Below are 7,126 nucleotides of genomic sequence, written 5' to 3'. Positions count from 1 at the left end.
CCATTCAGAATGATGTTGGCTGTGGGTTTGTCATAGATTGATCATATTATTTTGATGTATGTTCCTTCAATGCCTAGTTTACTGAGAGTTTTTAACATGAAGGAATATTGAATTTTATCAAAAGCCTTTTCTGCACTACTGAGATAATCATGTGGTTTTTGGTCTTAGTTCTGTTTATGTGATGATCACATTAATTGATTTGTGTATGTTGAACCAACCTTGCATCTCAGGAATAAACCCTACTTGATCATGGTGGATAAGTTTTTTGATGTCTTGCAAATCTTTCATTAGGTTTATTCCAATGTAATGTTTTTTGATAATAATGTAAATAATACAGTTATTCTTACTGTCATTTTCAAAATTGACGTTTCTGGCCTAGAAATACATTTGATATTTTTACATTAAACTTACATCCTGTGATCTTGATAACTTAACATATTTGTTCTGAGAGTTTATTAATTCTTTTAGATTTTCTACATATACAATATGCTGTCTCCAAATAAAGAATAGTTTTACTTCTTATTTTCCAATATCTTTAATTTTTATTTATTTTTTCTGCCTTAATGTATTGGCTAGGACTTACAGTACAATGTTAAATAGAAGAAGGAGGGACAACAAAGAGTGCCCCGGACATTTCTTTGCTGTCCTCCCAGAAGGAGGGAAGAGGTCAGCTGGAACACACCCTTTCCTACTGTGTATGGTCTGCTTGGCCACCTTTTCTACACCTCCAGGCCCATTCACTTTCCAAAACACAGTCCCCTGTAAGAACCTCCTTATCATCCTTGGTATTTCAACTTAAATAACATCCTCCCATAGATTCCTTACTTGACAACCCTATCTAAGTAGCATCTGTCTATATATTGTGTGTGCAAGGCACCACACCCCCGATAAATTTTTGACCATAATTATCATTTTTATTTAGTTAGTTGTTTATTATCTGCATCTTACACAAAATTTAAGCTCCCCACAAGCAAGAACTTTGCTTGTCTTCTTTACTAATGTATCTGGGGAACCTAGCAGAGAACCTGCTGTCTAAACAAACGTCTAGCAGACGAATAAATGTGCCTTTTACAAAATACTTGTCCTGCTCAGAGGAGAAATCATAGACACTCCCTTTGCTCCATACAGAGGAAGACAACGAGGAGAGGGGACACATTGCATAAGCCTTGAGCACATCGCTGACAAACCTCAGGTATGAAAAGTGTAGATTTATGTCACAACTTTCCTCTGAAATGTCGCAGGTCTCACGTGAAGAACAGAAACAAGGATATGTGTTCTGCTTCAAGATTAGAACAGGAGGGAAGAGAACTGGTTAGGTCATTATTAGTCAGGGTTCTCTAGAGGGGCAGAATTAATAGGACAGAGGTATATATAAAATGAAGTTTATTAAGGAGTATTAGCTCACATGATCACAAGGTGAGGTCCAACAATAAGCCATCTGCAGAGCAAGGAAGCCAGTCCGAGTCCCAAAGCTGAAGAACTTGGAGTTGGATGTTTGAGGGGAGGAAGCATCCAGCATGGGAAAAAGGAGTAGACTTGGAGGCTAAGCCAGTCTAGTATTTTCACATTCTTCTGCCTATTTTTATTCTGGCCAAGGTGACAGCTAATTAAATGGTGCTCACCCAGATTGAGGGTGGGTCTGCCTTTCCCAGTCCACTGACTCAAATGTTAATCTTCTTCAGCAACACCCTCACAGACATACCCAGGAACAATACTTTGCCTCCTTCAATCCAATCAAGTTGGCACTCTATATTAACCATCACAGTCATGAAGGGACTTGAGGGTCAAGATATCATAGGATTTTGAATGAGGGACTCATAGAATTATATCTGGGCTTAAGAAGGTTGTGTTCAGGGGCCACATGGGCCAATTTTAGAGGAAGCAGCATGCCAGTAAGAAGTCAATGTCTTGGTCCACTCAGTCCATTGGTCCAGGCTATACTAAAATACCATACCTTGGGGGGCTTATCAACAACAGAAATTTATCTCTCACAGTTCTGGGGGCTAGGAAGTCTAAGATCAGGGTGGTGGAAAATTTGGAATCTAGGGAGGGCCTGCTTTCTGTTTCATAGATGGTGCCTTCTTACTCTCATCCCATGGTGGAAGGGGCAAGACAGCTCTCTGAGGCCTCTTCTGTAAGGGCACTCACTAATCATGACCTAGTCACCCTCCAAGGGCTCCATCTCCTAACATCATTACACTGGTGATTAGGGTACATAAACATTTAGACTATAGCAGCCAACAACAAGAGTAAAAGGCAAGGAATAGCGATAGAGTGACAGTGGATGTGGAATCAAAGGGAAATCATCAACAAAATCTGCGATCAATTCAGCATGGGGGCCAAGAGAGCAGAGTAGAGTTAAAAGTGTTGCTTAGTGTTAACTATTAAAAAAAAAAAGTGCAAGGCTCAAATCGTCCTAATCTAAACTGCCCTCTTGACTTCTAGCACAATCTCCAAGCACAATTTGTTGGAAAATCAGGGCTGCCTTTTTGCAACTGTCCTTTGCTTCCTCACTGTTGGAAGTTCTTACAGAAGTCTAAATGAATCCCACATAATGTAAAGCAAAAGGAACAAATAGCTAACTTAAAACTCAGACTTTTTTTTTTTTAAGATTCAGGGAGTACATGTACAAGTTTGCCATGAGTGTATTGCATGATGCTTATGTTTGGGCTTCCAATAATTTCATCACCCAATCAGTAAACCTATAACCCCATAGGTAAAAATTCAGATTTTTTTTTTAATACGATGTTACTTTTTTTTCTTTCTACCATCCTTAGGAAAAGAGAAAACCTCAGTGGCTTTCTTTCTTCTTCACCACATTTGGGTTTTCTTTGGGGAAAAAGCTCAGGATAAAATCAGATCTGCATTAAGCACCTGTTTCTCTGCAAAGTCACAGACATAGCTCTCTGCTTTAGCAGCACTTTTTTTTTTTTGGTTCCCTCCTCAAGAGCATTTGGATAATAAAAGAAAAGGCCATTACCCTACACACACACCCACTACCAGCTGCATTGAGAACACGAATGTGGATTCTGTCAAGTAGTTGGCAGAGGAAGCCTAGCTCCCAACTCCAAGCAGCCACACCACAAATGCCGTCACCTTCAGGCTGTATTTTGTGCCCTCTCTGAGGTGAGTAGTTTGTTTTCAAACTATGTAGATGACGCTAGTATTCAGGTTGGTTTTTCAGTGCTGTCTGCAGGGACTGAAGTTTCAAAAATGAGAAAAGAGGGACTGTCTGAGGGTAGAGGGGGCCATGGGATGTTCAGAATCCTGGTGCCTGGTCTGGCACCAGTGGGCACAGCAAGGCTGGAGCATGGGGTCTCCCTGCCATGGATGCCCAAATAAAAGGATTCTGAGGGCAAAAAGTTGACTTCAAACTTTCCGACTTCGTCACCTTCTCACAGTATCTGGTAACCTTGAGTCTCTTTCAGCTCACATTAAAATGACTCTGCTTCTTTAAAGAGATGTAAAAATGAAGGTTGAATGATGGAACATTACTCCTCAAAGAAGCCCAAATGAATTCCAGATGTACAGAAGAGTGCAGTGGGGAATAGGGAGACGTCTAGTGTCTTTCTCCCAGTTCTGCCATGGATTTGCTGTGTGACCCGGGGAAATCCATATAACCTCTATGACTTTTTGTTTCCTTGTCTGTAAAATGTGGGGATCTGTATAAATGGTCTATGCCATCCCTCTCAGAAAAATAGCAAAATAAAAGACAAAACTAATTCTGTTATCCCTGCCATGCCGACATCTAGTTTCTACTTGAATGTTCCCAGTGACAGGGAGCTTGCTACATTTTAAAATGACTCAGTTTGAGTGCTGGAGGTTTCTTTCTTGTATCTCTTCCTTTCTGTGCGGTGTCAGTACAATAGGAAACCCACTTCTGAAGTGACCATTTCTAGGATCCACATTAATATATTAAAGTTCTAAAAACACCACATCACTTTAGTAAGAGCTATCCAGCATTTATTCACTTGCTGCCAGTTTTCTTGGAATTTTCCTAGCTTGACTCAAAATATTCATGCAAACCAAGCCAAAAAGGAAGAGAAGGCAAAGGAAAACACAGTAGTTCTGTTTTTAATTTTTATTTTTTTCTACCTGAACAATGATAGTTTTTAAGGACAATATTTCTCACAGAATGGAAACAAATTAGAGCTAAAATTCCTGGTTATCTTCATCCAACTCTTCTTTTGATCTAGCAGAGAAACTAAAAACAAGATAAATGATGTGACCTACCCAAGGTCACACAGCTGAGACTAAGCCCACATTTCTGGATTCCTAGTTTTCAACATATAAGTCTATGGATGTTTTCCAAAGGGAGCACAACGAAACGAATTTTTCAAGATATCAGAAGGTGGTTTTGGGGAGAAGGGGAAATGGGGAGTCAGGTTCTATGGTCAAACATATTTGGGAAATGCTAGTTTATTTTGTTTTGTTTTGTTTTATAGCATGGGTTCCCAGAAATTTAACTATGCTATATTGTTGGGACACAGTCAGGAAAGCAGCAATCACTGTAGATTTCTAGCAGAAAAATGTTTAATGCGGGAGATTGGGAGCTTACAACTCTATTGGAAGGGCCTGAAGTCGCAAAGATCAGGTAAAGCCACCATTAGATCCAAAGAGCACCACAGTTAGCAAGCTGCTGTCGCTATCACTACTGTCTCCAGACCTGAGGTGACTAATGTTCAGGGGAATGTCTGGAAAGGACTAGAAAACATTGCATCTCACAAATCTCAGATGTACTCCTGCCACTTGCTGGAGAAACAACAGTAGATCTCTCCCTTTTGCCTTTTACTTTTCATGTAAGTGCTTCTCCATTGGCAGCACCTAGTCTGAACTCTGTTCCCTCTGGAATCTTAGTAATGTAGTTATCAGGCTTCTAGACCCTAGAATGCAGTAGAAATCACAGGAGGGAGTGGTCTATTTTGTTTATTGTTACTTTTGGAAATGTTATCTTCACCCAATTTGAGGTACCCACCAGAAGCCTGTCAGTTCCCTTCCTTGAGCAACTGATTAAGCATTTTCCTTATTGGGCTCTCACGCTGCAAACCACTATGCACTCACCCAATTAGCCTGGGGCCAAACCCCAGACAATTAGGGACAGTCTCTATGTACCGAGTCCACAAAATTATTCAAATTAGTCAATTCACAGGAAGCCTGTGAAACCCGGCTTGCCGTACACCAGATATAAATTGCTCTCTGCATCTTGCAACTCCCTGTGTGGCCCTGCGTGGCAGCCTTCTCTCCTTCAGAGATGTAAGTATAAGAGTTCTGCTCTTCATTTAGTTGAGTATCTTTGTTTTGTGCCCACCATTAAAGAATTTTTGGATTTTATAAAGCAGGGGGCAGGAATGGAGCAGAGTTACCAAAATCAATCTAGTGCAGCTAATAATGTGTATTGAAGCTCTCCAGTGGAGATAGAGTATTTAGTGTTTCCTAAACTTTTTTAACCACATGTCTTCATTTTTAGAGGTAACACTTACTGATACATGTCAAAAGGTATCAAGGTTTCATGAAACTCATTTTGGGCATTATTGTTTTAAATTATAATTTCAAGGGTTCATATACTTTGAAGGCCCTGTGACCCAAAAGGAAGCAGGATTGGTGATGTAGTGGCCTGGGCTATGTTATCAGGGCATTCATGATCACCACTGGATTATAGTGTAATCCATAGTACAGTTGCCATTGTACTATGGATTACACTGTACATAAAGATTGTTATTCTGCCTAGATAGTTCCAGGTGGTAGATTTGTACAGGACTTCCTGAACTCATATTTCTATAATCAAAGCCATCCTCATCTTTGTCTCCTATCCAAATCCTAGTTGATTATCAATATCCAACTCAAGTCCTTTCTTTTCAACAGGAAACTCAATGATTAGCTCAGCTTTCTCTCATCTCTTCATTCTCTGAAATCTTGACACGCTGTCAGCACTTGTCACAAATCTGCCTGTGACATCTCTTGTACTACTTTCCCTGCTCTATTTAACAGCTCTTTTGTGTCATTCTCTTATCCCCAACTGCATTGTAATCTTCTCAAAGGAAGCGTGGATGCTGCTGGGCACCTCCTAAAACCTTTAGAGCAATGCTAAGCACATAATGGGTACACAGATAATTGTGGGAGGGATAAATTAATTAGTTGGCCACTTCACTTTCTAATACAAGGATTTTCTGTTGTTGTTTTGTGTTGTTTTAGAATTTTAGTTGAAGCAGGACCTAGCTTGCATGTGGATATATTTGTTCATGCAGATGAGAGCAAAAGCAGAGTTCCATAAAAACTACTATTATCAAGTGGTAGAAGTGATTTTCCTTATGTAACATTTCTTAGCTATTTTGGTGTTCTTAAACCATGAAGAGCAATGTGACACTTATAAAGTCCTAAGTGACTTTCTTCCTTCCAAGAATTATTTCAGGCTTGGGTTCCCAGCAATTCAGAAGCAATTTCTATTTCTGCCATGTTCATAGTTTGCATCTTCATAGCCTTTAAACTTTTTTTAAATGTATATGGTCTATTTGTCTTCCAACAATGATTCTTATGGTCTGGGTAAAGCTAACACAATATTATTGTCCTTATTTAACCATTGAAGAAACTGAGGGACAGAGATCCCATCTAGTAGGTGGCAAAATCGGGACTTGAAACAAAATCTTCTGCCTCCCAATTTATAGTTCTTTCTAATGTGTTCCAAAGTAAAGAGAAGTGTAAGAATGTATGTATGCATATATGTATGTTATATATGCATGAAATGCATGTACGCATTGTTTTATTAATCAGATAAAGGAAGGAATTTGAATTTTGAAATATCTGATTTTTTCTCCTCATAATAAATTTTCCAGTAGAAAGATAACCATACACACAATTCCCAAATTGATTTTTGTCCCCACATACAAAAATAATAAAATAAAAACGTCTCTCTACTATGTCCCCGAAATCACCTCTAGAACTTTTACAGCTTGCAGGCTGCCTTAGACTATTCATTTGCCATAACAAAATACCATAGATGGAGTGACTTAAATAATAGAAATGTATTGTTCCACAGTTCTAGATACTAGAAGAACAAGATCAAGGTGACAGCATAGTTGGTTTCTGGTGAGGCCTCTCTTTCAGGTTTATAGCTGGCTGCCTTTTTCTG

General features: G+C 39.3%; 1 long non-coding RNA gene across 2 annotated transcripts in view; it reads left to right on the top strand.

Annotated features, from left to right (window-relative positions):
- Nucleotides 1–3,009: 3,009 nt before the first annotated feature.
- The window catches only part of LOC129529015 (uncharacterized), a 55,594-nt gene continuing 51,477 nt past the window's right edge, over nucleotides 3,010–7,126 (top strand). The window contains exon 1 of one of the 2 annotated variants that reach the window (XR_008674388.2): nucleotides 3,010–3,126. This is a non-coding gene — a long non-coding RNA (uncharacterized lncRNA). Of the gene's footprint in view, nucleotides 3,127–5,221; nucleotides 5,254–7,126 lie in introns of those variants that run through there. The other variant, XR_008674389.2, reaches the window with a different exon arrangement.

This window comes from Gorilla gorilla, chromosome 21, assembly GCF_029281585.2.
Source record: "Gorilla gorilla gorilla isolate KB3781 chromosome 21, NHGRI_mGorGor1-v2.1_pri, whole genome shotgun sequence".
Lineage (NCBI taxonomy): Eukaryota > Metazoa > Chordata > Mammalia > Primates > Hominidae > Gorilla > Gorilla gorilla.
The sequence above is the reverse complement of the archived record's forward strand: the minus strand, read 5'-3'. Positions and strand labels throughout refer to the sequence as shown.